At 36.8% G+C, this 24,300-nt stretch overlaps 1 long non-coding RNA gene across 1 annotated transcript; it reads right to left on the bottom strand.

Moving 5' to 3' along the window:
- Positions 1-6,313: 6,313 nt before the first annotated feature.
- On the bottom strand, positions 6,314-21,373 carry LOC138061408 (uncharacterized). The gene is made up of 4 exons (XR_011135135.1): positions 20,898-21,373; positions 16,424-16,630; positions 12,800-13,030; positions 6,314-8,356 (listed from the first exon to the last, which is right to left on the bottom strand). It is a non-coding gene; the product is annotated as an uncharacterized lncRNA (long non-coding RNA).
- Between the last annotated feature and the right edge of the window lie 2,927 nt (positions 21,374-24,300).

The raw sequence follows: 24,300 nt of genomic DNA, 5'->3' as shown, positions 1-24,300 counted from the left end.
CCTTTTAAGTCTGTTTTTCAATTTACAGTATAACCCATTCAGGTACAGCAGGGTTTCTTCCAGTTTGTGCTTGCACAGTGGAACTCTATTTGAAGCTGGGTTGGTTGATGTGATTGTACTCAGGGTAACGGTTTTAAAATTCCCGTCAATCAGAGATTACAGAATCATAGAATAGTTGGGGCTGGAAGGCACCTCTGGGGATCATCTGGTCCAACCCCTCCCTTTCAAGGAGGGTCAGCTAGAACAGATTGCCAGAGACCAAGTCCAGTCTGGTTCTGAATATCTCCCAGGATGGAGACTCCACAACCTCTCCGGGCAACCTGCGCCAGTGCTCAGTCACCCTCACAGGAAAGAACATTTTCCTCACGTTCAGATGGAATTTCCTGTGTTTCTGTTTGTGCTCTTTGCCTCTCGTCCTGTCACTGGGCACCACTGAGAAGAGTCTGACCCTGTCTTCGTTACTCCCTCCCATCAGGTATTTATACACATTGATCAGCTCAATTGATCCCCTCTCTCAGCCTTTCCTCTTATGAGAGATGGCCCAGTCCCTTAATCATCTCTGTGGCCCTTTGCTTGACTTGCTCCAGTATGTCCCTGTTTCTCTTGTACTGGGGAGCCAAGACCTGGACTCAGCACTCTGGATGTGGCCTCACTAGTGCTGAGTAGCTCTCTTGGGCTACTGGAAATACTTTGCCTAATGCAGCCTAGATGGTGTTGGCCACCTTTGCCATGAGGTGCATTGCTGGCTTATGATCAGCTTGTTGTTGACCAGGACCCCCCAGGGCTTTTTCTGCAAGGCTGCTTTCTAGCCAGTCACCCCCCTAGCCTATAGTGGTGCCTAGTATTATCCCGCCCCAGGTGCAGGTCTTCTCATATCCCTTTGCTGAACTTTATGAAGTTTCTCTCTGCCCATTTCTTCAGCCTATGAATGGTAGTGCACCACCTGGTGTACCAGCCACTCCTCCCAGTTTTCTGTCATCTGCAAACTTGCTAAGGATGCATTTGATCCCATTATTCAGGTCATTAATGAAGATGTTAACCAATATTGGCACCATTATTGACCACTGAGGGTTACCGCTAGTGACTGGCCTCCGGCTGGACTTTAGGCAGCTGAGTGCAACCCTCTGAGCCCAGTAGTTCAGCCAGGTGTCAGTCCACCTCACTGACCACTTATCTAGCCTGCACTTCACCAGCTTGCTTATGAGGATGTTATGAGAGACAACCTAACTAAAAGCCTTACTAAAGTCAAGGTAAACAACGTCCACTGCTTTCTCCTTGTCCATCGTGCCAGTCATATCCTCGTAGAAGTATATTAGATTGGTTAAGAAGAATTCTCCCTTCAGAAATCCATGCTGACTACTCCAAATCACCTATCTGCCTGGAAAGAGTATCCAGGATTAATTGCTCCATCATGCCGGGGTTGACCAGCTTGTGGTTTTCCAAATCCTCCTTGCCCTTCTTGAAGATAAGAGTGACATTTGCTATTTTCCAGTCTCCAGGAACCTTTCCCAATTGCCATGACCTTTCAAAGATAATAATCTCATCAGAGATTAGTGTATGGGACCCAGGAAATGACAAGTCAGTTTCAAATTCGATGTGGAGACTTGTTCACAAAAAAGTTAATGAGAACAATCTTTTTTAGAATGATATTGTGGGATTGTGTCTGCCAACTCATGTTGAAAAGCAAAGAACAAAAAAAAAGTCTGGATTAGATTTCCGGCTTCTCAAAAAGCACTCTAGAGGAGGGACTTTAGGCAGTCACTGGCTGAACAGGTTGGAAACGTTGCTGTTTCCTAGCCCCTGTACAAAACTTCGAAATTGAGGCAGTTATTTGGCAGATAGGACTGCTGAGAATTTGGGAAGCTCAGAATCCCAGAAAATTAGAAATGTAGTGAAATTATCATTTTTTCCCCTCTTTTTTTCCACATAAAACACCAAAACCCTTTCATTTCATACTAGGTCTTGCATTTTGGTCCAGTATCCTCTGACCACGACTTTGCACTGCTGATGCCGCCACTCTGGCCTTGCTCCACCCAGACTACCATGGAACTGAAAGTGTTGTGCAAAGAAACCGAAGCTGACTCATGCAAAGACAGCATGAGTCCAGAACTGGCATAGCTGCATTTGCATTGTGCCAGACTAATAAGCCCTGTACCACCCAGACTTACTGGTGAAGCAGCAGGAGTTTAGCAATCTTTGCATACGTCAGTATGTGCTATAAACACATCATTGCAAAACTAATTGGCTCTTCCATGAGAAAACTATACAGGTAAGGCATGTTCAGTTAAGCAAGAGATATACTTGACTGATCATTCCTGAATGCTGTAATTTTATTTTGAGGGACATGTCATTTTCTCTGGAATGTCAGAAGAACTACATTTGCTCAGTTCCTGATCAGCATTATGATGGACACTGAGTAACATGAAGCAGGAGCTGAACAGTAAAAGGAAGTGTAATGTCTGACAACCTTGTTTGAGCTGAGTAGCAGTCACAGTTACGGACAGTTAGATGTCTAAATTCTCTGATATACACGTACAAGTAGAGGTTTTGATTGGCAAATCAGTAGTTCTTAACCACTTCCGTTCTGTCACCCTCCCTGACGAATACAGAAACTGCATAACATAATGGAAATCCTCCAGTGGTATAAACAAAAAAAAAAAAAAGGGATGCTATCGTAGCCCTATTACTAGGGTATAATGAAACAATAAACTAAATGTATAATCTTCTGCTTGCCATGACTCATCATATCATCCTTTTCTCACAGACAGTTTTTACTCATAACATAAGGCTCTGCAAGATCAGGTCATCTGCTACTTCAAATCAGAAAGTTTCAAAGGCATCCTTAGGCTTCCTCCTATTTATGTCTGTAGCAGTAGTAGTAACTACCACATACTTCCTCTCGTCTGACACAGCTGTGTGCTACCTATGCAACTTTGCAGTTCTTAAGATTTCAGCAAGTCATAGTCTGGATTTTGGAAGCTAAGAAGATTTAGTGAAATTTATTATCCTTTATGAAAGTGGATCTTATTTTCTCTAGTTAAATATTCATTTAGCTTCTTTCTTTATTATTTTAGGCACATTTGAAGTTTGAATGACCACAACAAGAAAAAAAAATGGTAGTAAGGATTTTTTTTCCCCCCTGTAGTAAATAAGTAATTAGTAATTCTGCTGATGCTGGTGCTGTGTAGGCAGTAGATAAATTCTACTACTTTATTTCCATTACTGATACACTAAATGTATCTGGGTGCTAAAGGACACCACTGTGCCTTCCATTCAGAATATAGTACAGACTATTTCCCAATACTGGATTTGACATGTTATTTTTGTGCTGTCTTCCAGCTCTGTCATTTCACACTTCAGTTACTTGCCTTTATTTTCAAGATCTAATTTATTCATTTCTTTTCTTCAGTCTCTAGACTGGTCTAGAGGCTGCATTATGCCTCTGTTTGCTAATCTATTTGCTAATTTTCAGATGAACACTTTTTTATCATCCTTCAGCCTGTCCCTATTGTTTGAAAAGAGTTTTCCGAAACTGCCTAGGAAGCCAGTACTATAGTTGTCTTTGAAACCTATTCTTTAAGTTTTCTATTGTTGTTATTCATTAGGCACACAAAGCCCTCCTAAATGCATGATCAAAATTGTATCACTGTTCACTTTTATTTTACTCTGTCATTCCACTGTATCAGTTCGTTCCTTAATTTAGATTTGAAACTCTGGGAAAACAGACTTCTTATCCTACTTCTGTATAGTCTCTGAATTGGGACTTTCTCTTGGAAAAAAGGTTCTTATGCACTATAGTAATATCTCAATTTTTATTATTGTATATTGCTTGCATATTGGTGAGGTTATTGGTGATGTTATTTCAACGACTTCAGATAAAATCATGGGGGACAGTCTTGATTTCACAAATTAATTTTCTGATAAATGTACACAGATATCAATATCCACTGGAGCCCAGGGTTCTGTTTGTTTGGGATATTACAAGTTTTCAAAACTTTTTTTCTTCTTAAACTTTGGCCAGTTATCAGTATTTTGAGGAACAAAATATCTGTAATATTTTATTTGGAAACAATAAAATGTCTAGATGATATCAACATGATTTAGCAAAATAGGTAAGGAAATAGGTAAGAAAGAAAACACTAAAAGACAAAACAAAAATACTTCAGACAAAACCCTCAATTTTAATTTCAAATACTTTCTCAATTTTAATTTCAAATACTTTCAATTTTTTCTGTTGAAAATTTCATTCAGATCAATCCTCTGAAATTGTGGGTTTTCATGAAAGGGGGCTTTTCTGTGGGAGAACTGCATATATTTTAAAAGGTCCACAAACTATGTAACCAGTTAATTAACAGGAACGAATAATAATATACCTGATCTAGCTAATATACTTTGTATATTCACTGTGGTAAGAGTCTATTATATGTTTTTTACACACCAGGATTTTTTTTCTATCTCGTATTGTCAAGTAGCAGTGATGTTTAAATATTCTTGCCAATTTTAAAGCTCCCATGAGTGACTATTGACAAAAAAGTTCACGATGTATGTTAAAAAATACTTAGGGGAAGTAGCAGAATACTGCAAGTCCTACAAGTGTATGCAAAATGTTTTGTATATTTGTAGTTTTAGACATTTCTCTTGTCTACCGGGCTGTGACAACGTGTTTAATTTAGCATATTGTTCCCCCTAATCTCACTGTATAAAAATAGACATAATATTTTGATCTTCATTTGTATTCTTGTCATTCTGTCAGTAATGTAAACTTTTATGATACCAGATACCACTGTTTTCATGTTTGAGTAAAGATCAAAGTGTTATAGACAGATACCATTTTACAGTTTTCAGAGCCTCTGAGCTCTCCTAAGTATGTGTCTGATTAAATTGATGGATGCCATTAGATTAATTTATTGTCTTCTCCAAATTTCTGTTAGTGAACATTGAAGTTACAAGAAAATCCTTGGTACTATGAGTTCCTTAAAGGGCTATATTTCCTTGGGCTAGAAGCATTCACTAATAGTTGCTTTTGAATCATGATTTGTTGATTGATAAAGACCAGGTTGCATTTCATATCATTCAACTGTTGTATTACTTTGTGGAAACTGACTTTTAAGAGTCCATCCCCTATTTGCATCTGAAAATGAGGCACAGATTTTTGTGCAGACAGGCAACTTCATCAGAAATTGGTGAAAAGCTTTACTTCTAAACTTCACAGAAATCATACTTCACTAGAACTTTCTTTGGACGGGAAGAACATTTTAAAAGCATATAGGCCTAAGATGGGGTTTTTACAAATTTTAACCAAGTGTATTTTCTTCAGTCTGAGGTGTGGGGCACAGTCTTGTATTTCCTTGTAATTCCTTGTAACACTGACTGACCAAGTTTCGCAGTGGCAGCCAGAAGTCCTTTTGCAGCAAGAGAGAGGGGTCTCTCCAGCAGACAAGACAAGAGCCAAACTGAGTGTGTGAAAAGTACAGAGAAAAGAGCAAAGACCTCACTCTGACTGAAACCAGTAGGTATGTTGTCATTATTTCAATAAAACATGATATGGGTTACAAAATGCATACTGAGTTCAGGAAGAGGCCTCATATGGCATTAAGTTGTGCCCTAACTTAGCAAAGATTTGAATTAAATGCTGATGTTACATTTGTGATGTTGGGCTATTGAGAGACAATTTGATGTTATTGATAAACCACCTAAACTGAAAAATAATGCATGTGGTTGAAAGAATTAAGAGTCCCTTAGGTGCTTATTTACTTCTGATGAAAGGTAAAAATAAATACTTGAAGTACAGGGACAAGTGGTGGATTGCATCCATTATTCTTTTTTAGGGTATAACACAGCCCTCATAATTTTGAAAGCTCTGTTACAGAGAAATATTTTTGATTGAACAAAACACCTTGACTATATCTTCATTGGTCCTATGGATGGTCTACAAAAATTAAGTAATTGGATATCTGACTATGCTGGTTTACAAAACAGGGCATAAGAGTATGAACTGCTTTCAAATCCTTTTACAGTCTATCATTTCTTATTGCCTGTGATGGTTTTTTTTTCATCTCTCTCTGACATAGCTAACATTAATATTGAACATCTGTTTTTCTAAACTAGCTTAATGTTTTATATCTTAAGTTAGTTTAAGAAGAGGCTGAAATGCCAGTTTGAAATACAGCCCTCTGTGCAAATACAAATAATCTATCTTAATTTCTCCTTTTGATAAGACAAAAAAGAAAAAACATACACCCTTAATGTGACCAGTTAAGAATATTTATGTCTCAGGATAACAGGAAACAAATAATTCTGTTGGCACTGAAAAGAAGGTTCTGAAAAGATAGTTGAGGGGCCTTGAGCTTAGTGAATCAGTTAGCACGTAGCCTAATGTTAACTGAATAATTCTGATAGCTACGACAGAAAAACTGGCATTGGTTTTCTTGGTGAAACTAGCAGCGATTCTACATGACAGCAAAATGTCTCCAAACTAATCAATTAGGTAACTATGAATCAGACAACTGCCTGTGTTTGTTTTCTAGTATATCTGCAAATTCTCTCATCTGGATGGATGTTTATTTGAGGAATTCTATAAGAACAATACTTTTTAACAGTTATTTGCAGCAGAATTCACATTGTAGTAGGTATGCATCTCCAAAGGAGTGTTTCCTGACCTGAGAGCTGACAGTCTAAGGGCAGAAAGGGAAAAGCAGATATTTGTACGGGTCAGCTTGATTCATGAGCAGCATGGCAGAGGTCTATGTTCAAGTGAAACTTAAATGAGGACATGTAGAGCCTTATCTTTGAACTGGAACTTGCTTGGAGAGTCACATTAAAGACAAACTGAATCAGGCAAGTGGATACATCACTGGAGTAAGGGGGATCATCAGAGAAAAATGGCGATGGAGGTTAAATTTTATGAAGACATAATAGCAATAGTGAGAGACATATGTTCAGTGTGGTCATGGAAGGGGACTCGTAAGAGGAATTTGGAAAAAGGGCAGTGTGATTGACAGCAAAGGCAAAGACATTCACCAGTTGCATGATAGAAAGCCAGTGTGTGTGAATGTCTATTCGGGGCAAGGCACAGGAAAAATCTGGAGCATGAACACAGCCTGGAAATTGTGAGGGATACAGGTGAAGGCGAGACCTGGTTGTGAAGGTGGGCGTAGACGGGTCATTGCTTTGAAGCTGTTTTGTTTTGTTAAGAACAGATCAGATGGAGATGTGGCTGCTGGTCCAGCCTGAACTGTGCGAACCCTGAGAGGTTATTCTAAGCAATAACCGAAATATCTCCCTAGGCTGAAATATGCATGCACAAAGTGCTTATAGACGCATTCCAAGTAAATGAACACGTATCTAAATAACTAAATCCATTTATGCACTTCTTTAATAGTCAGGGGGTTGGGAGGGAGTAAAAAATATGCTCTTTTTCCTGAGGAGGCAACATGTCCTTGAGAATCCAACCTACAAAATTGCTTTGACTTTTACATACCATTTCAGAGCTCTTTTTCAACAGCCGTGTCAAGAGAGTCAAAATCCCAGCATTCTCAGTTACCATCTCAGCCAGCATCCCAGAGCTTCCTGTACTTCCTTGCTGCTGAAGGGTTCTGCAGGCTCTTTCTGCTGCTGAGGCAAAAATTTCAGGGCTTCCATTACTCAAAGGGCAGTGTCTTAAATGTTTCAAATCTCAGCCTACAGTGCCATGAAGACTTATGAGGTTCTTATGCTTCTCGCTAGCAGAAAAGAGAGTCCATGATGCACACGGACATTTCCGTACCCTAGAGGAGACCTGAGAGGCAGAAGATGTTAGGCACTGTAACTTCCATGTATACTTTGATATCTTAGCTATTTGCAGTTAAAGGCATGAGAAGATAAGATGGAACTGAAGAAAGAAATCGTGTTATCTTGCCTGTTTTTATTCAGAAGGCTCTACGTGTCCAGCATTCAGGAAGATCTGCCACAGCAAATGCAGTCCTAATCCCATTTAAGTCCATGTGGGTCTTTGGTGCTGAGGATCATGGTCTTTTCTACCCAGCTGCTCTCCAGGAGAAGGGTATGGGCTGAGCAACTGGAGTATGATTAACAGAGTATGCCCCTCAGTGATCACTACCTGCCATAATAGCCTGCTCAAGACTGCTTTGTGTTTGGTTTTGGAGAGCCAGGTGAAAAGAAGGTGAGGAGAACAGCTTTCTTAGGAGGATGATGGAATCCAAATACTCGACTTGTACACTTCCTGCTTGTCTGATTCCAAATCATGGCCCTATTTTTTCAGAAGGAATCATTACAATATCAGCAGCAAAATTATTTAAACTTCAGGCCTGAAGAACTGGATTTGGAGAACATTTGCACAGATCTTGTACTTCTGATCCTAGTGTCCAGTGGAGAAAAATGAAAAGGAATAAATGAATTTCAACACGAAAAAGAGGCTTTTTAATTCTAGAGAATTCAGAAACATGTATTAAATGACTGTGTAAGGGTCAATGATAGCAAAAATACCTGATCTTTTCCAATACCTTGTGCTTTATATTTCTTAGTGTCTATACACTACTATTTGTTAGCTGGGCACCTCTTGTCTTTCTTTTATCTTCTACCGCTGTAAGAATTTGTTTTGTCTGATTTTCATCAAATATATGCTTAAAAGCTTTTTGTCATCCAGCAAGAGGAACAGTAAATTATTAAAGCACTTCAATCACAGACAATAATACTCCATGATAGAGAAGTGATGCAGCGTACTTAATGGCCACCTTACACAATCATGCAAGACTCAAATAAAGCATTAAGCAGTCACAAATGGCTAGAGTTCCTCTTGAAAGGGGAAGAAGCAATGAAAAACCGTTGTGATATGTGCATTGACAAAATAGATTAACACCTGTACGAATCATGAACGACAGCCACGACTGTTTTAATGCCATTTTCAGTATATTGTGGCTTAGTTTTCTGTCAGTGCTACAGTAAAAAGTAAACGTGAAAGTAAAAATAAAAAAGTAACAATCTTTCTCCTTTCAGTTCATGTGTAATTTCCATACAATTTGTGTATTAGCAACACAATGTCTCTATAAACATAATGCAAAGGAGAAAAAATTGGGGAATATAATAATTGTAATGGAAATATAGCTACTAAAAATCTACACTGAGAAATTCATTGTGATTTTTCTACTTTTTCTATTCTAGGCTTAACTTTAACTTTTGAAGTCTCTCTCCTAATCATAAATTCACATATTGAATATCTGCATGTTCACCCTGATATGCCAAAAACTGAATATCTTCTGCTCCATCACTGTATACTTCAGTTCTGAAGACCTTCTCGATCATTTCTACAACACTGTATTTTTCAGCTAATATGAAGCCAAACTCTGACCTTATACCCATCTCTCAGAGGAGTGCTTTGAATGCAGTGAAGGTATGACTCATTAATGACACTATAATCAAGAGCAGAATCTGACCCAGAAGGAATAACTTTTCCACTAGGGGTGTAATCACACTGACCAGTCAGAAATAATTTCCAAAGCTGAGTGAGCGGCTAGTAATTTAAGGGATGTGTTGGGTCATTCTCCTCAGTACCAGTCAATATAAGTAACTATGAATGATATTCTCTTAACATTCCCTGTGCCTATGAAGTATTTTTGAGAGACTGTAAGCTGAGTCTAGGTCAAAACATATCCTTGAGGAAGGACAGGAGGTGTTTCTTTAGGGCAGAGTATATCCTTTCTTTAATTCTCCTAAAAAAAAAATAAGTTACTGACTTTCTAGATAATATGTGTAATGAAAAGTGAAGGCATAACATTTAGTCCTTTGGGACAAATATCATTTCTTTGTTTCATAGCACACTGTGGTCTTGATCCATACCTGGAAGAGCTAGATATTGTCACAGCACAAAAATAATGAATCAGTGTTCATTTAGTACTAAGCCTAATGCCTCAGCCCTAGACATGTTAGATTAAACTGCAAGTTAAAACATCTACTTCTGTATAATATTAAAAATGTATGACAAATAAGGTTCCATAATATTTCACAGACCTTTCTTGGAAACTTTCTGAGGTCTGCTTACAGGTATGTCTTCTAAATTGTGAGATTTAGAAGCTATATCCCTTTATTCTTATGCCCCAAAAATTATTTTTAAATCTCTGAACATGCTGCTAGGAGTGACTCTGTTGGATGAATGAGGATCATATGGCTGATCCTATGGATGCTTTTGTTTTGGGACTTTACTTTTTGATTTTGAATTCTTTAAATATATATGAAAATACTTTTACATTTATGCTTTGTATATAAAATTAATAATGAGAGCAGGTTTATATAGTTAAGGTTAATTAGCTATGGATTACTATCTGCTACTGCAATTTAAATATTTTATTATAATGGCTTGTCTTGTTGCATTAATTGCTCAAAAACAAGAGGTATTTTTTATACTATCAGTGTATTATTCTTGACCATTGAGCTTTATATTGTTCTCAAAAAAATAACTTCTGAAAAGAGAAGAGCACGTGTCAAATTATTCAGTATATCACGAGAGAATCATTATCCCCACTCATTATTACAACACTTGCCTACATTTCAATGCAGAAATACACTATCTTTAAAATTTATTCGTGCATATTAGGAAATTGACTGAAAATTAATCCTGGAATCCCATTCAGCTTTTGTTAAAGTCCCAATTCAACACAGCATTTAAGCACATCCTTAAATACATGCCTCTTCAGGAAAGCTCTAAAGCATATGCTTAAATTCACTTTTGGAAAAGGATGGACTGCTGGAATACAGCCTAAAGATTTAAGCCAGAACAAGCTGAAGTCAATGGAACAACTGTCATTGATTTCAAATGGCTTTATGTTAGATCCTAAATACATCAGACTTATTTGGTTAAATGAGCCTTGTTTCTGATGACAGGCAGCTTATTGGAGTCACGAAGTTTTCAAGAATGGAGCACATTTAACTTGTCAAAAGAGTGTGGCTGTGATATTTATACTGCCATATAATTTCCACCAGGAATTCTGGGTTGTTGTTCACTAAACAAACTGTGTGTTATATATATTGATCCCATGGTATAGCTGCAGTTATACAGTTAAGATTGCTGAGCCTAATGTGTGCAGGTGCACATGTACAGTAAGGTTTTTAAAAAAGCTTTAATTCAGGGAATGAGCAAACACTGTGAACACATTTTCTGTGATTTCTTTATCTGATTAAACTTCAGATGGGTGAAGCTCACAGAAGAGCATTTTCTAGGAAGTTGCTTACTAGGTAGAAATGATATTCCACTTAGAACTAGAGGAGGTTGGAGGCAGGAAGAGCATTAAGGAGAGGTTTCAGTTATGACTTTTCTTGCCTTACTATTCTCTAGCCAGCAGCTTTACTGGTGTTGGAAACAGCATATAGCGCTGGAATGGACCTTTGGTGCAATGTACTATAGCTGTTCTTATGTTCTTAAGTTATACCAGGAACTAGTGTGCTTGCTGTTTTTCTGTTACAGTATTACTGCATTTTTAAATATGAGAATGTAACAGCACTATCTTCTTGATAATTAAATTAAAAGGTGTCAGAAGACCATGCAATATTTTCCTTTGAGACAAGTTAAGACATAGATAAAACAATAATCTCTTTGATAACTTAATAAAGAGCAGATGGATTACAACAAAGCTGCATATGAAACAGAGTACAGATAGCCCATATTGAATATTAAATTGAAGTTTTCTTTTGTAATATGAGAGGTTAAGATAAGAGATGTCAAGGATCATCTTGACCCCTTACCTGTGACGGTAGTAGAGTTAACACTGAAATAGACTATTTTGGAAGCTTTTTTGCTTTATTTTAATTGTTCTTAGTACAGTTCCTGAGCTGGAGAGATTTGATTTCCCAAATGTAATACTCTGTTTAATGCTGCCACAGGTTGTGAGGCTTACACAAAAGGCTGAGAAAGCCTGAGAAAGTGGCTTCCCAGTGGAAATTTACCTTTCTCTGAAGTCTAAACACTAAATGGTAATATGCTTATTCTGATACATTTTTGAAGTGAAAATTTAAAGCAGTTAGACCTATACTGATGCTGTTAATTTCAACTTTATTGCTGCATTCTTTCATAATGGCATAATGGTAATAATATCACTTTTGATATTATTAATCATAAAATATTTCTGTAAAATCATTTTATATTCCGAAGTGGTCTTTTTAATTTCTGTTCGGAAGTTCTGAACTTTTCCCTCAACTTGGTTTAATACCAAGCTTGAAAATGTCAGAATTTCCAAAAGGAGAAAACATTATTTTATAATCTGTCTTAATGGCCTTTTTACTGGGATTACTTATTAAATAATTAATCCATTATAAATGAAAATAAAATTCTGTGCAGAATTACTGTAGTCACCAGTACTATGAGAAGCTCTTCCTCTCTGTAGGGTTATGCTGTTAATGGCATAAATTCCTTTTGTTGACATACGTACATTTGTCAAGGCCAGAAAGGATGAACCTGTCCCTCTAGCAATTGCTTAATAAGACATACAATCAACCCAGGAATTCCTACTTTACTTCAATGTATCAGGTAGTGAGGGCTGTAGCCAGTTTTCAAAGGTGATTAAGAACAATGAAAATGAGATGCTAAATATAGTTAAAAATGACATAGTACATCTCTGTACACCGCTTTTCTTTGAAATTTGGGAGAAGTGGATGATGTACTCCCTGTGAATATATGGAGTAAGCTCGTTCAATTAAGGGAAAGTATCCTGCACCTTGTCCCATAAGAGCATTTTCTGCAAATATAATTACAGTCAAATAGCTAGTGCTACCAGATCGTTTTCGTTGAAATGTGAAACAAATGAGAACAAACCTTTGAATTTAATCCAGTAATTCCCGTATTAAACCCACTAGACTGTGTTTGATCAGCTATCTTTTAGGGAAAGGTAGTTTTAATGTTGGTGGGAAAACTTGGAGAAGATTTCTTCACTTTCTAAATTGTATGTCCTTAAAAGTCCACCTTCTGCAAATAGATATGTCCGCTTTTGCAGGCTGAAAATTTCTCTTTCAAATAATTTTCTCTTCTTTTTCTTTGAAGAAAAGCCTGTGAAAAAGAACAAAATGTGTGCTATACACTGGCAATTCTCTAGCGCAGATAAAGTCATGTTCCTGTTTCAAGTATGTGAAATATTTGTCTCTGATATGAAGCAATAAATACAGGTAGCAATATGTTCTTTCCTTCAAAAAACAAGCACACCATTGCTATCTGCCACTAAAGCTTAGTAAGTTCCTTCAGCTACCTCCAAACTTTTTGCTTCTCTGTTCTTTTGGTTAAAAAGGAAAGTTACAATAATAACAATATAGTTTGCAGGCACTTTGTGATAATGTTGAAGAAAATGCACAGGGAAGTGACTATGTTCTGAAAAAAGAAGGTTGTGATAAAGACTGTTGAATATTGTAGTAAGAGGAGGATTCTGGCTGTCGTCAGTGCTAATTGTATTGGAGAGGAAAGGAATGCTTTACATTGTTAAATGTAAAGGTTTCAGGTTAGGAATATGGGGTTTTATACTTGTCTTTCAAATTAATACATTAAATACATTCTCTCTCTAAATTTCTTGATTAAGCAATGTCTACAAGGTACTTAAACCAGGCTGCACATTTGCACATCTAACTGCTTTACTGCTACCAGATACAATATAAACATGCACTCTAAAACACTGAAGCCTTTCTAATAGATCTGTTTGAGTAGTCACTGCAGACATGGGCCAACACAGTCTGGATGCAATTAGACAAGACACTGACATTTGATTTATTTAATTAGCCCCCATGCCATCTCCTGAGACCTTCCTCTACTCGTCACAAATTATCTGTTGACTAGTGAACTTCACTGTCGCATGTGTCTTAGTCATGAATATGGTAGCATAGAAAAACTTGCTAGAAAAGATTTTGTTTAAATTCCATATATATCTACAGGCCAGGCTCTCCAAGGCTTGGATTTATTTTGCCTACCCTTAGCCAATAAAATTCGAATCCATGTTACCTGTCCAGGCGCTCTCTCAGTAGTAATTGGAGTGATATAGGAAATTCTAGAAGGAATTTTTTAAGGTATTCTCTGAATTCATGATCTTTGAAAAAGCAATCATTTCAGTTGTTACTGCCTTAGCTATGTACATGGCGTCACACATATCAATAATTCAGTGTATCAGTAAGTATTTAATTTATCATTGGAGGTGAGCAGTGCCCATTTGCTTTAATCTTGTCAGCAATGGTAACAATTACAGAGAGGCTTAAATAGCAATGACTTCAGTTAGAGCACTGTAAGTCCATAAAAAATGTTTGGATTATAAGTGTGTGCATCAATTTAAGAGAATATTATTACCATTCATTCAAGAAGAAGTTGCCTTATAAGCACAGTTGTTCTCTGTTACACAGGATTCAACCTTTGGCCTTGACAAAAATGCGCATGAGGGATGTTTATTAGCCATGACTATATTTCTCTGCTAACACAGAAAGAAGGGAAATAGTATCTCAAATATTTTATTGCTGTAATTGCTGAATCATATATAGTCAAGAGTTTACTGAATTTCTGGGAGTTTTATAAATTTCTCTGGAGGAAAAAAAAAAGATTATTTCTACCATATCTCATGTGGTAGCCTGTAAAATAACAGTTTTATATACTTATTCTCCAAGTTTAACTGAAATCAGAAAACAATTTTCTCTTCCATTCTAACACATTGTAAACCACTACTGCCACTAGTTTACACTACAGTGGAACCTAAAGAAAGAGTTCCTTTCCTTCTTTCTCTTTGTGAGATCCTGATACATCAGGTAAGAAAGCCTTAACAACAGTCAGCAATAGGGTCTGATATCTGCATAAGGTGTTGATAGGCATCTCTTTTTAAGAGATAGAGTTTCACACCTTTGGAGAAAAGAGGAAACATTATCTACTGTGGGAAAGTCTTTCCTCCCTAATTACTTTGATAGGACTGTCTGTCCTAGGCATCCTATATATACTATATATATAAGTAAAGGCAAAATTTTCTATCATCTGTTGAGGGAAAGAAGAAATCCTTCCTAATTTTATTTTTTCCATCCAGAATTCAGAAGAAGTTGGAGTGTAACTGGTCATCTGCTTTGCAGGACAGAGAAGGTGGTTTTCAGCATACAGGTCATTCTGGTGTGCATCTACACCTGTTTAAATGTGTAGGTTCCCCTATGCACCCTTTTGCCCCTCTGTCTATATAAAAAAAATCTATTTTACAAAGTTAAATATGTGATAAAAACTAATCAATTTAGAAACTTCTGAAAAATGTGAAAATTATAAGAAAATTATATGTGAAAACATTTTAATAAGACAATTTCTGGATTATACAGGTCCATTGCTTTTCATAAATCTTGATATTGCATCCCACTGCAGTTTCTATAGGGCCTAAAGGAAGGAATGAGAAACAGTTGTTGAAGTTTAGATCTATTGCTGATATGCTGGCTGGTAATTTTGTCTCTCCGTGATTAGTTTGCTTCTGCAACCTTCAGCCAGTCAAACATCAGCTGTAGATCAATGAGGGCCTAACACTGGAACTTAAGCATCAATCTGAGCTTTCAAAGACATTTGCCAAGAACAAAACCTGAAGTTAAATGTATAATAAAGCTGATTCAGGCAGCTGATTCAAAAAAATTGTCTTTGAAAATAGCATTGCTATGGGAAAAAGACAGTAACTTATTTTTTTCAGAACTGTAGCCAGAGTAGCAGGATCTCAGGTATCAATGGGATGATAATTTAGATGCTCATCAGTCATCCAGTGTCTATTTGTCATGTTTTCTGCTTGAAGTGTTGTGAAAGTTTTAGTACAGCCCCTTCTTTCCACTGAGATCTGTTCTGTAGCCCATGTGTTTAAAGCACCAGGGACTTAGGACACTATGATGGCAGAAAGGTAAGCATACTGTTCTTCTATGACTGCTGAAGTTCTGCAGACCATCTGGTGCACTAAGGTTATCCTTGATAACCTGGTAAAAAGTGTGCTTAGAGAGCTTCTATTTTAAATACATAACTAGGCTAAAAGAAGAAAATTTTGCAATATTTCTCATCTAGGGAAAAGCTTTTGCTCCTGTACTGATGCTTGAATTAATAGTGTCCTCCTTCTACTTCATAGCTTAAAACAGAAGCAAACACTGCAACTTAAGGCCTGTTCATTCTGTAATCAATCATATGTTTCTGCCTTGAGGCATTTCTTTGAGAAAACAGTTTAATTCAATAAGCTGCTTACAGTACTCCCCAAGACCTTTGATTCATTAAAGCAAGCAAAGTGGACTTTGCATGGCTAGAATAATAACGTTCTGAAAATGCAATCTCAGTAGCAGCAGTATAGAGATATATTCGCTGAGAGATGTTAGAGGTGTAATATCATCATATTATATCTTTTGCAAAGCCCCTTTTAGTTATCTTTGCGCGTGTCAGCACAGATTTAGAAAGATCTCAAGCATGTAATTGTTAACCTACCTTCATGTTTCTGGAATTCCGCAAGGAAAAGTGTGATGTATGCATCTCTCCTAGTTATTGTAAATCAAATGATGGTGTCCAAATTAGTATAGTGTTGTTCTAGACAGAATCTATGCAAAAGCTGGAGAAGGTGTTTTTGAAAATTCTTGTACTGTCCCTCTTTTCTTAACAATGTATGAACAATAAGTCTTTTCACACAGGATGTATCTGGGTTCAGAAAGAGAGGAGATGATGAATTAGAATGATTGTAACCACCTATGTTACTTCCTAACTCAAAATTTCACCACATTTTAAACTTAAAACATGCAAAACTAAAAAACTTAAATAGGTATGTGCTTATTCTTCAGTAATATATCCATGACTGGACTTGGATAAGTTTTTAGATTTTATTTTGATGTAATAATTTTTCAGAAAAGAAGCCTCAAGTTTATATAGGCCACTGCATACACTAGCCAAAGATGCGTTATTCAGTATGCAAACTTTAACAGTCAAAATCAGTTTTATTAATGGTGCAGTACCATCATGATTTCCATTTCTTATTCTTCAGAGTTTCAGCTGAAAAATGATTGAACAGTAACCATGGATAATGGACTATTTTGTCTGCTAGGGTATTTTTATTCATTAGATAAGCTAACAAAGGGCAGAATCATATTTTTTGAATTTGCCAATTGATTTTGAAGCTTCAGTTGAATATAGATAAACAAATATTAGCAATTCTGTTAAATTGGTTAACTGGCACTTGCATAATAAATGCAAGTTATTTGGAAAAGAGAGTAAGACAGAAAATAGGAAGGCAGGCTTAATCCTGCAGTTCTGTCTTCAGTGGTAGCGTGCCCTTAGCACAGGACGATAGTTAATTATATTTAAAGAGAAATTTGGTGGGGGGGCGAGGAGAGGAGTAGGTTAATTGGTTAGATGGGTTCTTTTTTTCTGCTAAAGGTGGAACAGTTCAATATGCTGACAAGTAAACAAAACTTGTAAAGGCTTTAGAGTTTATCATCTAGAATGTAATGAAAAACGATGGTAGCTGAAATCCAACAACTTCATCAAAAATATATGAAAGACAAATTTTAGTCTAGAGGAAAGTATAAATTGGCAAGCACTGAAAAGGGAAAGGTACCTGCAGGATTTTATGTTACACTGTGCTATATGTCTGACATTTTCCAACTTGGGTACCTAAAGTCAGTCTCCAAAAAAAAAAAAGTTCTATTTTATGAGATGAAGTCATGTATAATACATAACTATGCACTTGCACACTTTACCAGTTAAGAGTGTTTTTCTGTATTAGTGTAGCCTACAGTACTGGTTGCTTATTGGAGTAATGCAAACAATATGGAGCTCAACTTAGAGTGATCAATCCGGCTGAGAAAGTTAATCTACTGAGCTTCATTATGAATACACTTCTGGTACCTAGTCGATACATTTCTAAACTATGCTGCTGCTCTCATTGTATACTTATACAGCTAGTTATTTAGATAGATACATATTAATATAGTTTAGTTGATCACAATGAACAAAAGTTAACAAAGGAATTACTGCCTTTGTTGTGGTAATGGGCAGATGTAATAAAATGAGATAGAGGAAAACAATTTTCTTGCTGATTTCATGTTGATTTACCACTGAGAATATTTTTTTTTTCCAAATGATTCCTTTCCTTCCATCCAGAAAAAACAGAAAATACTTTTTAACTCAAATTGATGCTACTGAGAAAATGTCTATTTTGGCAAGGCTTTCTTATGAAAGAATGAGTTTATCTTAATATGTAACTTCTTTTTTTTATTTTGATTTTAATCTGATTGTTTTTTGTTCATTCATTTAGATTAAAAGGCAGCTTTGTATATGGTTTCTCAGTTGGAGGCTTTGATCAAGTCTGGTGCAGGTACTATAAAAATCCCCTTTTCTCACCTTTATGAACTCGTTGGTATATTTGAGATGCTGAATACCATGTACAGTCATTTGGGAAGAATTAAGAGATCAGGCCTTAACAGAAATCCTGTTGTGCCAAATGTCACAAGGTTGCCTGCTACTAGCTGCTGTTTCCAGCTTCTTTACTTAAGAGCAAATCTTGTCTTGAACAGCCAGTCTGTTGTAGGCTTGATTTGGGGTAATGTAAGCTTTGTTTCAGAGGGGGCTTTAGCGAACTGCGGAGGCTCTTAGAGATTTTACTCTCTGCTTCGGTCTCTGGGGAGAGTCCATTTATGCTACCAATGTTTTTTTTTTTTCTTTTGGAATGGGCATCTGTGTTTAACAGGAAAGAAGGATTACTTGTAAGCTAATGTCTTCGGTATATATATTTGCAAATGAAAAACTGAACTATAGTCTGATTCAGTGTCTCAGGCATACAGGCTTGTTTTTGGGTGTCTGTTTACCAGGCTACGGAATTCTATTATGAGAGAATCTATGAGAGAATCGATGCTATTTTTAGAAGACGACAGCAACGTTGGCAAAAGATATGTGTAGTAGTCTTTTTTTGTTTACTTTTAGTAAAAGTTTGGTATTGAGCCTAGGATGACAATATCTCAGCTTGCAATCTAATTTACTCAGATATGTATTTTGGCATGCTGTATTGTCGTATGCAAAACAACAGTAGTCTAAATTAGAATAATGGGAGCAAAGGGTGATATTTAAAGAGGCTGTGGCTACACAAGGCTCACCATTTCAAAGGCCAAGGCTTAGCCACAGATAGTGTTCTTGGGGTGATGCACTCCCATGACTAAGGTCTGCAGAAGGGACAGGGTTTGATTTTGTCTTCTTTTGTTTTGAAATCTGTTGTACACAATATTTCAAAGAACTCTGCTGAGTATGTTCCACTTCAGAAGTGCATACGCCTAAAGCCCCAGGCATGGACTTAAGAGTCTGGGGAAATACTGAAGTCTTCTCTAACCAGAACAGAAGAGCGCTGAGGAGACATGAGGTGTTTTAATTAAGACTCTGAAGAAGAAAGAAAACATTTGGGTATGAGCCAGGGTACCTTACGTAAGGAGAAAGAAGCTGATTGACATCTAGATGTTTCAAACTGATCTGCTGGTGGGTACACAGAGTGTTTCTTCTTTATGTGGAGGCTAGCGTAGAGAGATGCATGATGATGAGAGCAGAGAAAGTGTTGGCGAGAATCTGTTTGTTTTTCTAAAGTGAATCTGTGCAAATAGAATATTGTTTTTGAAGGCTTTTTTTTTAAATCTATTTGGTTACTTTAAAATATTCTAATGGATTGATACAGGAAAGATTAGTTTGCATACTGAGGGTGTGTGTTCCTGTGTTTGCAGAAGGCTTGTGTTTTCATTATTATTTTTAACAGTAGGAGTCTGACACACAGTAACAATAATTTTTCACAATCTTCATCTCGCACTGAGTTTTTGTTCTGCTTTAAGAATTTTAAACCTGTCAAAAGCTTTAAAGCATTTCAACTAAGAAATGCTATCTGCAATATTAAAAATGTTATCTTTACGAGGGGGGAACAAAATAGTCTTAATTTGACTCATCCTCAGCTATGCTCTGTTTCTTCTCTGCTGCATTTCCTCTGTGTTGAAGTGGAACATTATTATATAATTTAATTGATAACAATTCCTATTTTACAACCTTTTTTCTACATTGCAATGATTTCACATTTTATAGACTTTGTTTCTGTATCATGTAAAATATAGAGGTTTTATAAATATGGTTTGGAGTTTTACTGAATTTGAAAGAAAAGATTAAAAAAGCCATCTTTCTTTTTGAATTTATGAAGAGTTACAAAGATGAAAGTGGTGTAATAAGGTATAAGGTTCTTTTTTTTTTTTTACTTTTTAGTTAACAAGCTCTGACTGAAAATAGCACATCTAAAATTCTAAATCTGTGTTCAGCTTCTTATGCAAGTACATAAATATATTTGTACATGGCTCTATATATTTACACACTCTTTTTACTGGACCTGTTCCAAAATGCTCGTAATGCTTCATAGGGCCTACAGCATTGTAGATCATGTGAAAATCTTGTAAGTCTGGACGATCAATACAATCTTGGTTTATGAAATTGAAGTCTAGCAAGGAAAAAAAAGGCCTTGCCACAGAAATCGATAAATATGTACTGAAAGGTTTTCCCCATGAAAAGTTTTTGCTGACCTTATGGCATAGATGAAACCCTCTTTACCACAGATTCATTTTAAATTTCTTTTTTTTTAAACAAATGCAGCAGAACGCCTCTCCTGTGAGTCTTGCTCCTAATTAGTTTTGTTAAAAGCACAGCCTTTCTGATGAAATGGCTGGAGAAGTGAACATCACAGGGATTCAGCAAGCGTTAAGCTGTCAGATGCCCGAGATTATGGAGAACTACATTTATTGTGTGGGTTATGTAAAGCATAGTTCACATAAGACAAATTCTGCTACTCTCTCTTCACTGCCACGGCTTTTGTCAGGCTTCCGAGTTGCAACACAGTAGAAGGGTGTCCCCTTGGGTGTAAAACATGAAAAAGAGACTTAAACGTTTCATGGCCTACCTTCAGGCACAGTAATGTGTGGCAGGGGTGGTCTGTGAAAATTGGGGAGAACATGGCATGACCCTTCGGGAGGTGCAGTCAACAGCCTTGCGTCTCCAGAGAGCCACTGCTGTGGGACCAGCCGGAGATGCCCCATGCGCTCACCCTTGGATGGGGCAGAAGGTCCTGGCGGTGTCCATGGCACTGAAGAGGTCGAGCAGGAAGCATCGAGACAGACGAGTTCCCCTTGTAAGCAGAGTGCAGTTGTGTGGAACAAGTCACCTCCTTTGCAGCAGAAGGACCAACACAGCAGAAGATCAGGGAGCAGCCCAGGCTCAGCAGGGAAGGGCTGGGTTCTAGGCTTGGCAGAGGGAACTGGCACAGGCAGTCTGGAAAAAGAGCTGTGGGATTCTCAAAATGAAGAAAAAGTGCCACAAGCTCCTGAAGTGGAAAGAAGCGGCCAAAAGAAGTGTTATGGTGTCCTCAGAAAGGGCTTGTCTTTTGGGACTATGTGGTTTATATAGAAGGGGAAGTGTGAGATTTGTCTTATATCTCCTTCAATGTTGTGCATGTTTCCTCCCAACATTCACTGCACGAAGAAATTTAAAATGAATTGTTTCATTATTTCAGTTCATTTCTGAAGTGTACTGTGTTGTATTAAAGGAGATATAGAGTGCTAGGGGATGTAGTTTGTTAATGGAAGACATAATCTTGTTATGTCTTTGTATGCTGACATGCACATGTATGGGAACCAAATTAAAGCTCCTTCTATCCATGCAAACGGACCACACAGTTTGTGTAGTATGTGGGAATGTCTACGGGGTGCAAAAGCTGCCTCTATCAGTTCTTTCCGCTGTATGTAGGCTCAACAGAAGATGAACTAGTTCATTCTTTAAGTCCAGATACAGGTGTCTTTCAGCATTTCTTCTCAAAATTTGAAAAATAATTAATTCAGATGTGATAGCTCTTGATAAAGCTGCATTCAACTTAGCAGCCTTGTAAGACAGGGATTAATTTAGTCTTCTAAAACATGCCTTCATATAGCTTCTACAGCTGGAAATGGGATGGAGAAGTCCATCGTCCAACCAGAGTTAATTCAGTGACATTTTTTCTGTGAGCATGGCAGAACATGCAAGGCTGCAAAGGGTCTGGGCAGCTGATATAAATATGCATTTTTTTCTTTTGTATTTTAAAATGACTTTGTTTCTCATTGCTCTTACAAAAAGGAAATAAATATAAAGGATCTATTTCTCAGAATGGCAAGAATCATATCAGCAAATTCACAATAGTTGGAAATATTTGCTTTATCAAAGTGCTTTATAAGAAGGTTTTCACTAAACAATTTTTGCCAAAGTAAATAGGAATTTATTCTGCAAAAATTTTAGTAGACCTAATGTAAAAACTATATATGATCATTATATAGGTACTCATTTTAATTGTGCTTAGAAGATCTTATTCTAAGGGACAATTACACCACACTAGCATATTTTTTCTCTTTGACACTTTCTCACAATAATAGTTTAAGTACGAAGCTACTATCTGTAAGGTATTCATATGTAAGCAAATCATAGTGTGGTTAAGAATGATCTGCAGGCCATATCTTGTCACTGAACCAGGACTAAAGCTAGTATTTATAGGTCACTAACATGGGAAGAAAAGGCCTATTGTTTATTGACCTCTAAGCAGTGTATTTCTTTTAAAGCCCAATTAGAATGAGAACTGAAGAGCTAAAAGAAACATGCACCATTCAGTTAGTCTGTAGAGCTGAATTTATGTCTATTTTCTAAGAGGAAACACTTTTGTTGGGGCCCTGAAAATGATACATTTACATTTTAAAAAATGTTCAAGGTACTAGGAAGACTTGAGACTTTGTAGAAACAACTATTCCAGTTGTCTTGAAAAAATTTGCTTGCTTTGTTTTCTTATCTTTTGCCATCTGTAGCAGTGATTCCACACATTACTGCCTCCATTATCATTTTGAAGTATGAGTAAGTGTTACATTCCATTTCTAGACCAAGGACAAGTTATGCCCTTAAGACTGAACATGTGTTCTTGTTTATGCTTTGCAATTTGTCACTTACACATCTGATTATCCCACTGCTAGAGAGCAGTTCAGGTTAATGTTGCCATCTATATTATATTTAACAATTAGACTTGCACTTCATTGCTCTGTTATGGTATTTTATCTTTGACTCCTTTGCAAAGAAATCATGAACTATCGTTTCCCAGCGTAAGGTTGCTGCAACTGATTTTTATCTTGTTTTTTTAAATATTAAATAGCAGTAGTCATCTTTGTCTACAGCTTCTCCTAATTTCTTGACGTAGAATACTAAAACATCTGTTGTTTAATGCTTTGAATAGCAGTTGATAAGTGCTGGTTTGCTGAGGTACATTATTTACCAACTGAAGACTTTTCCCACTTGGAAAAAGTTCTGATTCAAAGCTTTAAAAAATGTCATAGGCTCTAGGTAGAACATTAATTAAAATCACTCCACAGGATCCCTGATTTTATTGAGATTTTACAGCTAATTTATTTTTTCCTTTTCCATGTGAAACTACAAAATTACCTATTCATTCACCATTTCCCATAGTCCAGACTACTCTTCACCCACATCTTTTCTGATGACTTGATGGGCTCAGCTGGTCCTAGATATGGTGAACAGCTGAACTGGGTGACGGTCATGGTGTGAGATTTCCTGATGATCTACCATTGAGTAATTCTTTTTTCTGAATGATTTCTTCCCCTCCAGCCATGCAACTGGAAAACACTCCTTCATTTAAATTGATACTACTGAGAAAGGGTGTTATTTTGTTTAAAGCTTTCTTAAAAATCAAAAATCACATTGGATAATATTTGAATAAAACATTTAACTTCTTGTCTTTAAGTAACTTTTATTTTGAAAAGCTATTTTATTTTGCATTGCAACATACAAAAAATAAAAAAAAGTTTTAAATTTTAATTTACCTTTTTTGTTGTTCTTTGATATGGATTAGAAGGCAGCTTTGTATATGGTTTCTCAATTGGAGGCTTTGATCAAGTCTGGTGCAGGTACTATAAAAATCCCCTTTTCTCACCTTTATGAACTCGTTGGTATATTTGAGATGCTGAATACCATGTACAGTCATTTGGGAAGAATTAAGAGATCAGGCCTTAACAGAAATCCTGTTGTGCCAAATGTCACAAGGTTGCCTGCTGCTAGCTGCTGTTTCCAGCTTCTTTACTTAAGAGCAAATCTTGTCTTGAACAGCCAGTCTGTTGTAGGCTTGATTTGGGGTAATGTAAGCTTTGTTTCAGAGGGGGCTTTAGCGAACTGCGGAGGCTCTTAGAGATTTTACTCTCTGCTTCGGTCTCTGGGGAGAGTCCATTTATGCTACCAATGTTTTTTTTAGCAATTACTTGTAGGGCTGTTGTTCTGCAGCCAGT

Source organism: Struthio camelus, chromosome 1, assembly GCF_040807025.1.
Source record: "Struthio camelus isolate bStrCam1 chromosome 1, bStrCam1.hap1, whole genome shotgun sequence".
NCBI lineage: Eukaryota > Metazoa > Chordata > Aves > Struthioniformes > Struthionidae > Struthio > Struthio camelus.
The sequence above is the reverse complement of the archived record's forward strand: the minus strand, read 5'-3'. Positions and strand labels throughout refer to the sequence as shown.